Source organism: Lithobates pipiens, unplaced genomic scaffold (genome assembly GCF_037356315.1).
Source record: "Lithobates pipiens isolate NorthernLeopardFrog02 unplaced genomic scaffold, aLitPip1_a1.2 Scaffold_13, whole genome shotgun sequence".
In the NCBI taxonomy this organism is placed as follows: domain Eukaryota; kingdom Metazoa; phylum Chordata; class Amphibia; order Anura; family Ranidae; genus Lithobates; species Lithobates pipiens.
In genome coordinates, this window is record NW_027507718.1 from 489,624,501 (window position 1) to 489,642,758 (window position 18,258).

At 45.4% G+C, this 18,258-nt stretch overlaps 1 protein-coding gene across 1 annotated transcript in view; it reads right to left on the minus strand.

Moving 5' to 3' along the window:
• PTPRA (protein tyrosine phosphatase receptor type A) overlaps positions 1 to 17,452 on the minus strand; it is a 206,262-nt gene extending 188,810 nt beyond the window's left edge. Inside the window, exon 1 of the mRNA XM_077478003.1 lies at positions 17,165 to 17,452. The gene's annotated coding sequence lies outside the window, so the exon portion shown is untranslated. The remainder of the gene's footprint in view (positions 1 to 17,164) is intronic.
• Positions 17,453 to 18,258: the final 806 nt, after the last annotated feature.

Consider the following 18,258-nt stretch of genomic DNA (forward strand, 5'->3'; position numbering starts at 1 on the left):
CTGCATCAAAAAAGAAAACCACATCCATCCAGTTGCTATGGGTAATATAGACACTATCTTTTAGCACATATCAGATACGCAGAGATGTACGATTAACATGTCACCACAAAACAATGTTTTCACCGCATACTGCTATTGCTTGGGTTGCCACGGCAACTGAGACTGTTTAGCAACCAGTTGCAGCCCGATGGGTGAAACTAGGTTACTAGACAGAGCAGCGAACACAATCACTGGAATTCATAGCCGTCCTTAACCATGTTCAGTCCCATAGTGCTCCTCACTGAGGATTGGGGGGGTTGGGGGGGGGGGGGGGGGACACCCAGCACTTATACTGTCACTTCTCAGAAAACCACTGGTGATTTGTCGAATACTGTCCCCCATCGCAGTACAGAGGACAAGGACATTCCGAAGGTCTCCGAAGATGAACGGCGCCGTGAGTCCAGGTTCAAGCCCCACCATCCAAATGGACATAGAGTTAGAATAAAAAAATAACCAAGCGAAGCAAGGCCCATGCCCGAAGCGTGGCGAGCGAAGCAAGCCCGTGAGGGGCCCTCTTACTATGTCCTACCATATGTCCACTTGGATGGTGGGGCTTGCACCTGGATTCAGTGCGCAGGCACCATTCTTCTTCGGATACTTTCAGAGTCTCCTTTTCTACTATCCAATGGCCGGACACTTTGACAGAACACCGGCCTTATGATCTCTTACCTATTAATTAGGCCTCATGCCCACTGAGCATTGAGCCCCTGTGCATACGATTCTGCCATTTTCATGCAGGTGGACGGCACAGGTACTACCATCCAGGCCGCCGCCAGCTGCCTGTAAAACGCAGAGGCTGAAAGCTACTGCAGCTGGACAGTGCACCAATGTTTAGGACAGTATGCGCTCAGGAATGAATGCTCATAACACGAGTAGTCTGCATCAGGTATTCCTCCCTAGGCGCATCCAGGCCCTAAAACCTTCATACCACTCGATGCCCTGCCCAGCCGCAGCAGTTTTTAGCCTCCCATAGAGGCCTACAGGCTGCCGGCAACGGGGTGTGACAGTGTCTTCCAGCACCCAAAACTGCCAGAATCCAATGCAAAGGGGCAAAACAACTGTTGGGCATGAGGCCTAACACTGGGTGTGAACACCCATGTGATCCAATTCCAGTGTGAACAAAAAAAAAAAAAAAAAAAAAAGGTCCTGCACCAGTTTGGTACAAATGCGATTCAGACAGTTTGTATGGCTGAATTTGCATCATACAAACATCACATGTGATCTGCACAGCAATGCGCTGTGAATCTAATGCAATGTTTAGCATCGCACTAGTGTGAACCGGCCGTAAGGCCCCATGCACACGGAGGCAGTTTTCAGGCGTTTTCGTACTAAAAATAGCACCTGCAAAGCGCCTGAAAACTGCCTCTCATGCCTCCCCAGTGTGAATGCCCAAATGCTTTCACACTGGGACGGTGCGTTTGCGGGACAGAAAAAGAAAAAAGTCCCGCAGCAGCATCTTTTGGGGCAGAGTAGGAGCGCTGCTACACCGCCCCTGCCCATTGTAACGAATAGGCAGCGCTTCTGATTGAGTGAACGAGGCTTTAGTCCTTTTTTTTTTTATTCATTAACCCGAGTAGTCCCAACCAAATCACTGAATGAGATCTTCTAAAATGGAGCGCAATGTATTCGCAAAACGCAAAGAACACATGTCCATGTGGTGACACGTCACCAATCTAGATCAACAGTCTTCCTGTATGGACAAGAATATTATACTTCGATGGATCAAAGATAGACATTTTCCCCGACTTCACAAATAACCCCGCTCTATCTTTTCACTATATACACCTGCACACCGTCCGCTGGATTTTGATCCAAGCATTTGTTCTTTTTCTGGTATTTATCACAATAAAGATGTATGTGACTTTGACATGGCGAGCATGAATATGAATCCTGGCAGGGCAGAGATCCTTCTATAACAAAGTAACGGCCCCAGTTACGCCATAGGCATCGGGATAAATGATGGCCCATACATTGACTCTTTATCATTCCCGGCTAAGTCAGCACTCGGAATTCTCTCCTCCGGGCCTACGTGAACAGCATCTTAACGAGCCCTCTGACTGCCATCCATTGTGCTACAGAGATTAGCCCTGATTTATAACCGCAGGAAAGGCGATGTGTCCGTCACCTATAACCACCAATTACGTGTCTTCTTTCGCTACCTTTTTTAGCCATCATTAGAATATTATTGGTTGCTATGGCCAACAGTGACTTTTTTCTTGTCACATTTATTCATTTAAGGTTCACCGTCTCCAGCTGTAAATTGTAAAAAAGCTACCAGAAATTACATTTAAAGGGTTAGTTCACCTTTACAAAAAAAAAAAAAACTGCCTATGCAGGCAAGTGGTGTTTGTAGATCAAAAGAAACCGTGCAGCTCTGACTAAAGCCTCGTACACACGCTTTTATTTTCGGGCGACAGAAGACCCGGTTTTTGTGGAATGCTAGTCTCATGTCGAAAGTGAAGAGGTTATTCACAATACAAAAATTTTCTTTTGACAGAATACAATCACAGAAATGATGTAACATGTTGAACAGGTATGTATGTATTCCTTCGTTTCTGAGCATGCGTAGTCTTGCTCTTATTATTTTTTTTTCATACGAAAACCGCACTAATGAAATTAAAATCAGACATAGAGTTCAAATTTTTATAGTCTGCATATCCAGCTTTTGTCCGAGGAAAAAGTGAAATTGAAAGTACCGTACTAACAGTAAGATTTGTGGACGATCGGTCGTCATAACACAACTGATGTCCGAAAATCAAAGCGTGTGTACGTGCCTTAAAGTGGTTGTCAAGGGAATTTAAAAAAATAACAAACATGTCATACTTACCTCCACTGTGCAGCTTGTTTTGCACAGAGTGGCCCTGAACATGGTCTTCTGGGGTCCCTCGGCGGCTGTCTCAGCTTCCCCCTGCAAGTACTTCTCACGTTCATGCGAGCTCCCTCGCATGGTGAGAAGTACTTGTGGGCATGTCCTGTGATACAGCTGGCAGCTATAGCAGCTCACTGTATCACTCGGCCCCGCCCCCCGGCACGCCACATCATTGGATGTGATTGACCGCAGCATGAGCCAATGGCGCAGGACATTTGAGGGGGTCAGGTAAGTAAAATGGGCGGGCCGGCACTGTCCGATGTTTTTTCACCTTAATGCATAAAGGTAAAAATGTTTAACTTTACAACCCCTTTAAGGCTCCGTTGACATATATGCAAATTATATGCATTTTGAACTGCATATCAGGTGCAGCGGGCAGAGTCCTGTGCATTTTTTAAAGCATTATGGTGCGGTTCATTAGACAAAATCGAGGCTTTTGACTTCCATTGGAAGGTATCTGAATCACAAATTGAATCACTTTTGACAGCGTGGGGATCCCCCTGCCCAGGCCATACAAGGCCCTTTCAGGTCTGTACGGATTTTAAGGGGAACTGCATGTCAAAATAAAAAAAAAAAAATAAAAAAACACATGGAAAAAAGCATGGACCCCCCCCCCCCCCCCCCAACCATACTAGACCCTTACTCAAGCATGCAATTTAGCAGGCCGGGAAAAGAGGGGGGGGGGGGACAAGCAAGCGACCCCACCCCCCCGGAACCATCCCAGGCCACATTCCGTCAACATGGCAGGAGGGTGCTTTGGGAATCTTGTCCCCATGCAGCGTCCCCCTGCTACAAAGCAACCCCCCCCCCCCCCCAATATGTTGAGGGCATGTGGCATAATAAAGTTCAGGAGGGAGCACTCACTGCCAGGCTGCATGCTCGGATAAGGGGGGGGGGGTGGTTTGGTAATCGCCCACGGCGTTTTCCATGATTTTTCATTGCCGGTGTCCTATCACATACAGTCCCCCATCGGATAGTGTCCGCTGTGTACTGCGCATGCGCAGTACACAGCACACACAGATTCCGAAAATAGCCGAAGATGAACTGCGCCTGCGCCTTGAGTCCAGGTTCTAGCCCCACCATCCAAGTGGACATAGAGTTGGAATATAAAAGAGCCGAGCCCGAAGCGTGCCGAGCGAAGTGAGCCCGCAAGGGGCCCTCTAATTTTCCCAGCCCTATGTCCGCTTGGATGGTGGGGCTACCACCAGGCGCCGTTCATCTTCGGAGATTTTCCGAAGCTTCTTCTGCTCCGTACTGCACAAGCGCAGTACGGGGCGGACACTATATGATGGCCGGACTCAATATGCCAGAACACTGGCAATGTTATTTTTACCTTTAGCTGTCAGCGTAGATCCCTCTACATAAGGACACAGCGGCGCCTGGATGGCTCCTTAATTATGGAATGTTCAAGAGGAAGTAAACGAAAAAACGACCCCAGAAAAAAACAACCTGCAAGACAAAAGCATAATGAGCTAGTATACTAGCTCATTATGTATTACTTACCTCAGATTGAAGCCCCCTAAGCTGTTCTAGTCTCCCCCTCCGGCCGCAGACATGTCATCCCAGAGTTACTTCCGGGTATTGCGGCTTCAGCACTGTGGTTGGCCGGAGACACGATGACGTCACTCCCATGCACATGCAGGGGATATTTCCTGAACAGTCTAGATTTAGGAGATAACCTGGTTAGCTACAGGTAAGCCTTAATACAGGCTTACCTGAAGCAAAGTTTAAAAATACAGTTTTCAACCACTGTAAAGAAGCCGGAGGCCCCGGGGCTACAGAAATTTGCATCTGAACTGCATCTAAAAGCACAGGTGAACCGCTGAACAGTTGCTTAGGAAATTCAAAGTGAAAATGGATAAGAAGTTCGCACCAGACATGTGTGAACCTAGCCTAAAGTTGAACAAAGCCCTCGCTATAGGTGTAGGCCATTTACATATCTCACGAAGCCTGACTGGAATAATCTCAGGACATTGCTGAGGAAGTTGCTAAGTGAGGCCTAGTCATTACTGCTTACCACCTCCATCACGGGAGCGAGTTCTTGCTCCGATTCAAACCCCCTCACAGTAGCACACTCCTGTGATGGTGGAAGGAAACCATAATGACTAGCGCCAGTTAGTATATGGCCAATACTACTTCCTTTAATACGGTGATAACACTTGTTTGCAATGCAATAGTGAGACACCACCAACAGCACTTTATTGCAAACACGTCACCTTGAGGAAAGAACCATGCATGGCCCTGAAAAGTTGGCATACCTGCCTGATGTGACATTCACGAATTAAAAAAAAAAAAGCGTATATGTTTGCAATGAAGCTCTGGTGAAGTCTCACTGTTTCACTGATGTTTGTGCAGCACCATCCGCTAACCAACTCTCCCGAGATTCTAGATATAGAGATCTAGGAGAAGTTCAGGATTATGGAGAACTGCCAATATTACATGATAAGCATACCAAAGATATCTCCAGTGGGCCGCCTTATTACCACAGCATTGTCTAAATGCCATAGCAGCATGGTGATGCGGAAGTCAGGACTCTACACCAGAACATAACATGGGTTCGCCGTTAATTTCCAACTACAGTGGGAGAAAATCTGGAGCACCAACATGGAAATTTTTCCTTATGCAGGCCATACATGGTCGAATTTCAAACAAATTTTCTTTTCAAAATCAGAAAGTTTGTTTTTTTGTGATCCGATGATGCCACCATTGATTTTCGAAATTCTGCCGATCAAGCCTTCAATTTCACCTCACGTTGCTACAGAAAATAAATTTTCTTGCTCAGGAATCTTCTTTTCTCTCCGTAAATCTTTTCTTATTACATTTCTCGAACGATTTTCCAATCATTTATTAGAAAATCGTTAGTTTTTCTAAAAATTTCTAACATGTCGATTCCTCAAATTTGATTTCCACACGAAAATCGGCTTTGCTGCAGCCCACTAACGGTGCGAAATTCGTACGAAAATTCTTATATAGGATTTTCAGAAGAAAATCCTTTCAAATTCAAACCGTGTATGGCCGGCAATAGTCATTTCACGCCGGCTGTATGCAAATCTCTCGGCGGTTGGACTTTAGCGCCAAGTGGACGCATATATTTCAGCCCTGTGTAAAGAACTTACCGCGCTGAGAGCGCGCTCCCTGCATGCTCCCAACATAGTAGCCAGTGGGGATCGGGGCTTAAGACCATGTGACCGCTGTGAATTGGCTATTAAGGCGGTCTAATGACCCGAAGTCTCCCAATCGCAAGGATCGATCAGGAGCTGTCAGGCGATGGTAACTGACGGGCGCGCGCTCTTGGCACAGGTGTATTGGCAGCAATTCACACAAATATGCGGCCCCTTGACCTTAAGGACCAGGCACCGAGAGGCTGCGTATTTGCGTACGGCTGGCACCAAAAGGAGTTAAACAAATTTCTAACAGTGTATGAAGTTTTCGTTCAGGAAAGACCATTCGTTCCTAAATCAAATGTTCGAAGCAAAATGGAAATTTCAAAGCTCTTTCAAACAACTTTAGTCAAGTCATCGAATGTACTGAGAATTTCCATACGAATGTTCATTTGAAAATCTCTTAGCGCATGGCGAGCTTTAGAAGCACTGAGCTAAAAAAGAAAAAACACTTCTGTTTATTGCATTGAGGTCTCGCGCACTACACGAAAGATTTCCTGAAAGTAGAACTGCCCGCAACTTTTAGGAACATGGGACAGGCATGAAAGCCACTTGAAGAACAGTCGTTCGGTTAAAGGTCACAAGCTAAGAAGGCAATTCTGCACGCCCGATTATAAAACACTACACTTCAAAGGAGGTTTAAAGTGAACCTGTCACCACGTAACACTCATTAGCCTTCATATTGATGCCGAGCAACATAATGTGTCTGAACAGACCTGCTTTTTTTAAGCCTCCATAAGCCCAAAAAGTACCCCTCGACCCAAATCTGGCCTGCAAAGTATGAGAGCTTTAAATATAGTATTCACTCAGTTTAAAGTTCATGGCCGTCTACCTCCCAGGATGACCCTCAGCGAGAGGTGCGCTATAGAAAGTTGTATGCGAGCCATCTATAGCACAGATTCTGTAGGAGGTATGGAAACGCCACAAAAGGTGGGCGGAGTTGGGAACTACAAGGAAACCACACTTCTAGAATCCCAGATAGACAGCAGAAGGTAATTGGTGATTCAATTAACAAGAATTACATCTGACTGGGAGGATCATCTAACTACATGCTATCTGGGGCAAGTTTTCACATACCCATGGTAAAAATCAGCATTTTTTTTTTCCTAGAAAAAGACTTAAAAATAAATATAAATAGAATACCCAATAAAAATTGGGTATTCTATTGTGTTTGTGCACTAAAATTTATTTAAAGCGGAGGTCCACCCTAAATTGGACCTTCTGCTTATCGGAACCCTCCCCCCCTCCGGTGCCACAATCGGCACCTTTCAGGGGGGAGGGGGGGTGCAGTTACCTGGATAATCCAGGTAACTGCACCCACTTCCGGGACAGCTCTCTGCGGAAAGGGGCGTAACTTACGCCCCTTTCCGCAAGTGCCCGCCCCTTCCCGCAAGTGCCCCGCTGCCTGCTGGGAAACACAGCTCCCAGAGGCAGCGGGGAGCGTCCTTATTACGCAGTGCAATTCGCGCATGCGCAGTAGGGAACCGGGAAATGAAGCCGAAAGGCTCCATTTCCTGATTCCCATACCCAAGATGGCGGCGGCAGGACCCGACAGACGACCTAGCGATCGGCTTCGGGTGCCGACATCGCGGGCGCGCTGGACAGGTAAGTGTCACTATTTTAAAAGTCAGCAGCTGCAGTATTTGTAGCTGCTGGCTTTTAAAAAAAAAAAATAAAAAAAAAAAAAAAACGGAGTCCCGCTTTAAGTATTTTTTCCTGAAAATTTGAGCTTGATAAACTGCTGTGAAAATATCGTTTGACATAAAAAAAAACAAAAAAAATTGCAACAGCCACCATTTTATTTTCCAGGGTCTCTGCTTTCTAAAGCGCCATACACACTATCAGATTTTCTGCTGATTTTTTTCCTTCAGATTTATCCAAAACCATATAATATGAGCTCAAACCTTAGGAGTTTCAATTTGTATGCAATCAGGCAGGCCCTTGCACTACATGGTTTGGGTAAATCGGAAGACAAAAATCAGCAGAAAATCTGATAGTGTGTATGGGGGCTTTAGAAAGTAGAGACCCTGGGGAATAAAATGGTGGCTGTTGCAATTTTTTTTTTTTTTTTTTTTTTTTTTTTTTTATGTGAGACGATATTTGCAAAGCAGTTTATCAAGCTAAAATTTTCAGGAAAAATACAATTAAATTAATTTTAGTGCACAAACACAATAAAATACCCAATTTTTATGGTAAAAAAAAAAAAAAATATATAAAAGATGATGTTACGTCGAGTAAAGGGATACTAAACGTGTCAAGCTTTAAAACGGAGTACACCAGTGAAATAGCCATAAACCGTGATACCTAATACTATCCATAGGGGACACCATAAAAGCCTTGCAGGTTATCAGTTTAGGGTTATTTGTGAATTATGGTGCTAGAATTATTGCTCTCACTCCGGCGTTCATGGTGATGACTCACATGTGTGGAAAAATAAAGCATTGTTTACATATGTGTGGCAGGCATACACTCGTGTTAGCATTTGCATGTGTGCAAAGGGGGGCGGTTAGTTGGTGTTGGGTGCTTTTAATTTTGTATATACATTTTTATTTTTAAAGTTAATTTTTTTTTCATTGAACTTTAATGCGATCATAAGTGGCAAACAAGCCCCCTAGTGATAGCATTGACCAAGTGTCACTCTTTATGGAGACATCTATTAGACCCCTGAAGTCTCGCCCTCCAAAGCAGCTAGCCTAACGCAGATCATGTTTGATTAGCTGCTTCCCTTTAACAGCCAGGGAATGATAGCTGTGAAACCTGAAGTGACTAAATCCTTATCGCTTCAACTTTATTTGTCTCAGAGGAGATTGTAAAATTGATGTTCTTCCTCTCCTCTGCATTAAGTCATCCTGACTGCCTACCACGGTCCCTGGCTCCTTGAAGGAACGCGAGAACCACCGCAGGTGGTGCTGGCGAAGAAGGTGGAAGAGGTTCCTTCCCGGCGCAGTAAAAGTGATCAGGTGAACGTAAAGCTGCCTGGATCACTTAAAAAAAAAAAAAAAAAAATTAGAAAAATAGATCACATGCCCATTAAAAGAGGAGTTCCCCTTAAAAAAATAAAAAATAAAAAATATATTAAAAAAAGTCAGCAGCTACAAATACTGCAGCTGCTGACTTTTAATGATCGGACACTTACCTGTCCCAGGGTCCAGCAATGTGGGGGAACGAAGCCTCGCTGGCCCCCCCCCCCTCCGCTTGGCGACGCCGGCATTGCAACTTCAAAGCCGGGCACCCACTGCACATGCGCGAGCGGCGCTGTTCGCCGTGATTGGCCGTGCAGTCATCTGGGACCCGTCACGTGTCCCAGATGACTGACAGGAGGGAGGGGGCAGAGCTGGGCCCTTCCTGCGCCGAGGGGAAGTGATGCCAGGAGCCCAGGCATTGAAGGAGGCAGACTACGAGGGACCCCCTAACAACAGGCATTTAGAGGCGAGTTAAAAAAAAAATTCCAAATGTTTTTGTTTTTTAGCGAACACCACTTTAAGTAGCAATGTGTATGGATTATATTTGAAGAATAAGGATATTGTTTAGGGTCACTTAAACACAGCTCCGTATTCATTAACCTCTTGGCACCTCCTGGCCCTTTAAGGGGTTTAAGATGCCGGGAGGCGGGGCTTGTGATCATGTGACAGCTGTGAAAGGCTGTCACGGCAGTCACATGATCGGGAGCTTTCCGTCAGCTGTTGATAACTGTGGCGGAAGCATGCACTCTTGAAATATTGCATGCAAATATGTGGCCAGTTGGTACACATATTGGCACCAAGCATGCTGTCGGTACCAACAGGATAATACCTTATTCAATTTATTTATTTCAAATACAAGCAGTGTAAGTATCTGAAACTGAGGTATCAGCCTCTTGTACATCAGATCTCAGGCTGGAGGATGGTGAAGCAACAAAATGAACCAGTTAAGTGTGCTGCAGTGCTAGGAGCATGCTGCTAGTAGGAGAGAGCAGAGAGAGATGAGGTCATCAGTCTGTTCCTTCTCCTTTCAGTGTCTAGTCATAGGCTGAGGAGACCTACAAGTCTAAGGCTGCCCATACACTATACAATTTTCTTATTCAACTTTCTTTAGATTTACCTTCAACTATGTCGAGCAAGGGCCTGCCTGATTACATACACATTAAAAGTGTTTCTGTTTGACCTCCTATTATACAGTTTTTGTAAATCTAAAAAGGGAAACTGAATAAGAAAATTGTATAATTAATGGCCAGCCTTAGTAAACTGCAGCACAAAAAAAATAAAAAAAATAAAAACACAGTCTCCCTCCCCTGCCAGGCTGTGTGGCAGAGATGTGTAAAACTCAGGAATGGATAGGCAAAAAATACCCGGAGCTCCTCTTTAATGGTAGCCACACATACACAGATAACCTTTTGGCTTTTGACAAATTACAATCCTTTTTAGTCAGGTTTGGAAAATGAGCGACTAGTCTGGATTTTTTTTTTCTTCCCAGTTTTTGCTTCAGTAGATTTCAAGTAAAAAGCCGATCAAATTGTAACGCATTCGGAATTTCAACTGCACTTCAATTATTTTTTTTTTTTTCTTTGATAATTGAACCATCAGTGCATCATATTATCCAATCAGAACGCTCCTTGCAGTACATAAACATTGGAAAATCTAAAAGAGCGCATAACTGATTGTAACCCAACCTTATGCCGCGTACGCACGAGCGGATTTTCCATTAGAAAAATCTTGGATGGTTTTTCCCACAGAATTTCGCTCAAGCTTGGTTTGCATACACACGGTCACACAAACGTTTTCTGAACTTTCGACCATCAAGAACGCGGTGAGCCGAGAAAGGAAGTTCAATGCTTCCGAGCATGTGTCAAATCATTTCCGAGCATACGTAGGAAATTTGCGCGTCGGAATTGCTACAGACGATCGGAATTTCCGATCGGAACTTTTTCTGACCGAAAAATTGAGAACCTGCTCTCAATCTTTTGCTGGCGGGAATTCAGTCAGCAAAAGTCAGATGGAGCATACTTGCGGTCGGAATTTCTGGCCACAAGCTCACATCGGTCTTTTGCTGGGCGAATTTCCGATTGTGTGTATGGGGCATTAGACTGCAAAACCTGTCCTCAGTGATATCTATGGTGGATCCGTTCCAACCAACTGCAGCTGTGCTGTTGTCTCTATGCCTGATAGATGTTGTAGGCTCAACACCAGGAAAAAAAAAAAATTTATAAATCACTGCTGCTCTGTATTTATTAATATATCATGAAGACTGAGGCAGAAGCAACACAAGGAGCCAGTAACTGGGCTGCAGTGCAAGTAGCATACTGATAGGAGGAGAGAACAGAGAGATGAGCTCTTCAGTGTGTTGCTTCTCCTTTTAACGTCCAATCACAGGCTGGGTGGGGGGACAAGACCTGTAAGTGGTGCTGCTTGTTTACATATGCGTCATCCACAGTGGATAGCTTTTCAAAGACAGGTGGAGAGGACCTGTTGTGTCAGCTCCTCGCCGTCTGTATTAACCCCTAAAAACGTGCATTACAACATGCCAACATTGAGGTTGCAGCACGGCCCCATAGCGAATCATAGGTCATGTTTGGCAGGTGGTACTGCCCACTGAACTCACCCCAACCCGGGGGGGGGGGGGGGGGGGTAGGGGGTGATGATGTTCATTTTTGCTGAGCTGTGTATACCCCCATATAGCTGCCTTTGTGGTTCAGGAGCAGTAAAAATGCAACTCAACCACCTATTTTTGCCGCCTCTCCCCAACCACAAGTGTAAAATAAAGCTGTGTTAATCTGAAGACTGAATGGACAAAAATAAACAATGAATGCTTTAGAAGGTCAAATAGCTTTTGTATGTATATTTTTGTGTTTGCCTGAAGTCAAGCCTTAAAGCATAATGTGGTGTACAATTAATGGAGACCCATGACGTTTGGATAGAGGAAGGGAGGGGTATACCCTGTCAGGGTTTTTTTTTTTTTTTTTGGGAGATTTGCCTTCACTTCCTGTCCCATAGCCAAAACAGGAAGTGAGAGGAAATCCCTCCAAAGTTAGAGCACCCCTGGTTGTCACCAGAACTAGTGTCCCCATTGTAAGGTTTCTCCCTCTGGCTGTTCTGTGGCAACCCAAAATTTGGAATTTTCTTTCACTTTTGATGATGGTAAACATTTCAAATAGAGAGGGGAAAATCAAACGAATGGGACACAGACAGCAAAAAAAATAAATAAAAAAATAAAAATAAAAAACACAACAGGTATTCTAATCCCCCTCCACTCTATCCAAAATAAAAAACTAAATTAAAATTGCCTTTAGTTCTACTTTAAGTTAGGCCGGGGAATGCTAGAACCTCTGTTGGCTTTTACAGTTTTCTGGTCCCCGTCACAAATTTTCCCTTACTTCCTGTCTTCTAAAGAACATTCCAGAACAGAAAGCGAAAAGGAAATCTCAGATCACAGTAAAACCTGACGGGGGGTTCCCATTCTATGCAAAACTTACATTATAAAAAAAATGTGCAGGGTGTAGATACACTTTAATAATATGTAATGTCTACTACTGTGACTTCATAACACTCATTAAAAAGAAACAAAAATAAAAAATTTAATAAAAAAAAAAAAAACATACTGACAGCTGTGGCAGGGACGGGGTTAAATGGGAGCCACGAAACAAGTAGTTGAAGAATGTGCAAATACAGAAGAAAAAAAAAAAAAAAAAAGTTTATTATGGCTTTAACTGCAACGTAACGGATCACACCGGGGACTGTCTTCTAAGAGAGCCTGGGCTGATCCACACATGGGGAGGCCACGGCCCCCATACTGGGGCTGGGAGACGAGGGGTTAACCCACCCCGAGCGATGGGCCTTTCCCAATGGTGTCACCGCACTCCTCCCCGACACAGCACATACCTTCCACACACTTCACATGTCACACTGGAAGAACATCTGCACAGCTGTATAGTGCGAGATTGATAGATGTATTATTTTTCCCATAGATAAAAATAAATATATGTTTCTTAGCAGGATAGATAGATAGATAGATAGATAGATAGATAGATAGATAGATAGATAGATAGATAGATAGATAGATAGATAGATAGATAGATAGATAGATAGATAGATAGATAGATAGATAGATAGATAGATAGATAGATAGATAGATAGATAGATAGATAGGATATTTTTTTTTAATAAATTATATTTTTTATATAGATAATAAAACAAATTATTACATTTTTGATTATCTATGGAAAATATGTATAATATTATATATACACACACACTTTCCATAGATTATATAAAATTATATATATATTTTTTTTATTATATACATGTCCCCATCCAACACTGAATCTCCAGATGTGCATGTACTATATACACACAGCTGTATCCCATAATTATAAGGCTGAATCCCTGTATATATACATATACACACACACCACTGTCCAGCTGTATACCGTATATATGTATAGAGATACAGCATTTAATAAATCTATATAAATCCAACGTTCTGCATAAACGAGCAAAGCAGAAGTAGTAGTTGGTACCGGTCAGAAATAGGTAACCCGCTCTCAGGGAAAAGAAAATGAATTCAATATATGAGGGGCTTTGGGGGGGGGGGGGGGGGGGACGGGGTGGGTTTATAGTGTGGTTGGTGAAACCAGCTGGACTTCCCCTCTCCGGTCTCTAATATAGTGTACACAATTGCTACACAAATAATGTTGGAATTGCATATAAAATTCTTCTTCAGATAAATCTCATTTATTCTTGTTGGTTCCGCCCAAATATCTCAATGTAAAATATATTTCCTTCCAACTTGTACCAGCACATGGGACTCTGATTATGGAATATCTTGTACTCTCACCAACTTATTATGAGCTTCTTCTATCCCTTTGTCATGATCTGTTCAACAACCTCTCTATATTGTATATTTTGATGCAATAAATAAAATCTTTTGATGAGGAATTTCATATTAAACAATGACCTTTCCTTTCCAATCTGCAGCTCTGTCATTTTCTCCAACATTCAATGCAATCTGACTACCTGGAGGAGTTCCGCACACCATCACTATATGGAACACCCCCCAGCTTGTGTGATTTTTCCCACAAGTCTCCACTAAGATACAATCAGATTTTAGGCATCCCCTGCAACAAAAATTTAATTTTTGGTGAGATACTACCAAAGGGTGCATTACATCGCAAGGGATGCAGACACTGCCACTTTCCTCATTAGAAACCTGCAATTGCATCAGCTGATTAATAATGAAAAACTCACTCTCATTCAACAGCAAGATATCCATTCACAAATGGAGGACAGAGCAGCCCCATACACAGGAGGATGTTCAATGGCTTCTTGGATGCGTCATCACACGACCAAATCTGACACGAGACTGACACTTGTACCGTGCAGGGGGGACACCACCAACACCTATACTGGGCAGGGGGGGGGGGGGGGCACCACCAACCATCACCTATACTGTGCAAGGGGGGGGGGGGGACACCACCAACCATCACCTATACTGTGCAAGGGGGGGGGGGACACCACCAACCATCACCTATACTGTGCAGGGGGGGGGGGGGACACCACCAACCATCACCTATACTGTGCAAGGGGGGGGGGGACACCACCAACCATCACCTATACTGTGCAAGGGGGGGGGGACACCACCAACCATCGCTTATACTGTGCAAGGGGGGGCACCACCAACCATCGCCTATACTGTGCAAGGGGGGGACGACACCACCAACCATCACCTATACTGTGCAAGGGGGGGGACACCACCAACCATCACCTATACTGTGCAAGGGGGGGGGACACCACCAACCATCACCTATACTGTGCAAGGGGGGGGGGGGGGACACCACCAACCATCACCTATACTGTGCAAGGGGGGGGGGGACACCACCAACCATCACCTATACTGTGCAAGGGGGGGGGGGGACACCACCACCTATACTGTGCAGGGGGGGGGGGGACACCACCACCTATACTGTGCAAGGGGGGGGGGACACCACCAACCATCACCTATACTGTGCAAGGGGGGGGGGGGACACCACCAACCATCACCTATACTGTGCAAGGGGGGGGGGACACCACCAACCATCACCTATACTGTGCAAGGGGGGGGGGGGGGACACCACCAACCATCACCTATACTGTGCAAGGGGGGGGGGGGACACCACCAACCATCACCTATACTGTGCAAGGGGGGGGGGGACACCACCAACCATCACCTATACTGTGCAAGGAGGGGGGGACACCACCAACCATCACCTATACTGTGCAAGGAGGGGACACCACCAACCATCACCTATACTGTGCAAGGGGGGAGAGACACCACCAACCATCACCTATACTGTGCAAGGGGGGAGAGACACCACCAACCATCACCTATACTGTGCAAGGGGGGAGAGACACCACCAACCGTCACCTACACTGTGCAAGGAGGGGGGGACACCACCAACCGTCACCTACACTGTGCAAGGAGGGGGGGACACCACCAACCGTCACCTACACTGTGCAAGGAGGGGGGGGACACCACCAACCGTCACCTACACTGTGCAAGGAGGGGGGGGACACCACCAACCGTCACCTACACTGTGCAAGGAGGGGGGGGACACCACCAACCGTCACCTACACTGTGCAAGGAGGGGGGGACACCACCAACCGTCACCTACACTGTGCAAGGAGGGGGGGGACACCACCAACCGTCACCTATACTGTGCAAGGAGGGGGGAACACCACCAACCGTCACCTATACTGTGCAAGGAGGGGGGGACACCACCAACCGTCACCTATACTGTGCAAGGAGGGGGGGACACCACCAACCGTCACGTATACTGTGCAAGGGGGGGGGACACCACCAACCATCACCTATACTGTGCAAGGGGCACCACTAACACCTATACTGTGCAAGGGGGGGGACACCACCAACCAACACCTATACTGTGCAAGGGGGACACCAATACTGTGCAGGGGGGACACCACAAATGAACACCTATAGTGTGCGGGGGGGGGGGGGCCACCTCCAAGCATGAGTAGTATAGAGCTGGCCTCAGGTTCTGACCTAAGTGAGTGAGGGGGCACCATTAATAGATAGGGCCCCCTAACCACGGAACCAATAATAGGAAATGCTATACATATGGGGGGGGGGGGGGGGAAACAGGATGGAATTTATCTTAGTAAAGGCTGTGCAGCCCAATGATCCCCCCTACATGATGCCAGCTCTGAGTCACAGACATGAGCCAACGGATGGCATCCTCCCCTCCGTATAGAAGAAGAAGAACAGCCATCCACCTCCAGCAGCCGCCCACCTACAGGCTGAGTGTAACATCTGTACACCATTTACATGTTGTTACTACAGAAACACAAAGTTCAACAGCCTGTCAGACCCCCCCCCCCAATACTGAACATGAGAACATCTACATTATATACCATAGAGAGAGGAGCATATACAATACATATCATAGATAAAGTAGCGACAGAGCGATAATATCACCTACCATAGAGTGTGTGTATTATAGGATTCATGGTATGGGAATTACTATATGGTATGTACTGTGTGTATATACTGTACAATGAAAATATATAACTATATCTAGTATATTCTATATAGTGAAAAAAATAGAAAAATAAAAATGTGTGTGTGTGTGTGTGTGTGTATATATATATATATATATATATATATATATATATATACACACACACACACACACACACACATACATACATACACACACACACACCTCGTACATTCCATATAATGGGGAAAAAAAAGGAAGACAAACATAAAAAAAAAAAAAAAGGATAATATATATATATATATATATATATATAAAATTTTACATACCATATACTGAATGCATCTATATACTGCAGACTATATAGTGAACATATAGTACTTCTCATATAGTGAATAGATGTAGTACATAGCATATACTGAATGTATATGAATCTATATATTCACATCATATAGTGAATATATATATACCTGCAGAGACATAGATGGGGTGATGACCCCCTGTATACAGAGGGGGGATGGGTGGTATACAGTGATATATACATGACCCCCCCCCCCCCCAGTGCTCCCCTCCCCCTTATCACACTCACACACACATAGGGGGGGTAGTGGAAGGGATCGGCGCTCTCACCCTTGTTCTCCTCCGGGGACTGGGACGTACTGGGATGTACTGGGAAGGATCCAGGGATGGTGGGTTGTTTTTTCCTCCTCCAGGGTGCTGATCTCCTCCCAGAGAACTTGCAGTCGGGCGATGTCAGGCAGGCAGGGTGGGTGGGGGTCAGTGTGTCCTCATGGTGTCCCGGATCGGGTGGTGGGGGTTGGGGGGGGTCCCGGTTTGGGGGTGTCTAGGAGGCGCTGTGATCCGCCATGTTGCACATATCCAGGGAGAGATCCCGGGGTTGGCCCAGCTTCCTGGAGAGGGGCGGGGCCGCCTGCCAATCACAGCGCGCACGGCCACGCCCCCTCCTCCCCTCCAGCTGCACTTCCCACACATCACATAACAAGATACATTTGTTTCCTGCGAGGATCCCGACATCGCTACATTGTATGAGAGCGCCATTGTGTGCTACGGGGACCCACCGCATGGAAACTCATGTATGATCAGCACAGCTGACATTTATTAAACAATGCGCTAAGGCCCTCGGTATCAGGAACAATTTCCACGATTAATCGTTTTGTATATACTTTTATTTCCAAAATTTTTTGCAGATCACTGATCCCCCTCGTCCTCTTTGCAGCCGCTTCCTTTCTGCCAGCGATGGCTGCATGGCATTTCTTATGCCCAGTACACACGAGCGGATTTTCCAGCGGAAAAATCTTGGATGTTTTTTTCCGACGGAATTCCGCTCAAGCTTGGCTTGCATACACACGGTCACACAAAAGTTCTCGGAGCTTTCGGCCGGCAAGAACGCGGTGATGTACAACACCACGATGAGCCGAGAAAATGACGTTCAATGCTTCCGAGCATGCGTCTAATTTTTTCCGAGCATGTGTAGGAATTTTGCGTATCGGAATTTGTACAGACGACCGGAATTTCCGATCAGAACTTTTTTCAGACCGAAAAAAATAGAGAACCTGCTCTCAAGTCTTTTGCTGGCCAGAATTGTGCCAGCAAAAGTCCGATGCACGATCGCATTTTCTGACCAAAAGCTCTCATCGGACTTTTGGTGGCGGACTTTCCGATCGTGTGTACGGGGCTTTAGGCTGCATTCAGACTTGGCGATT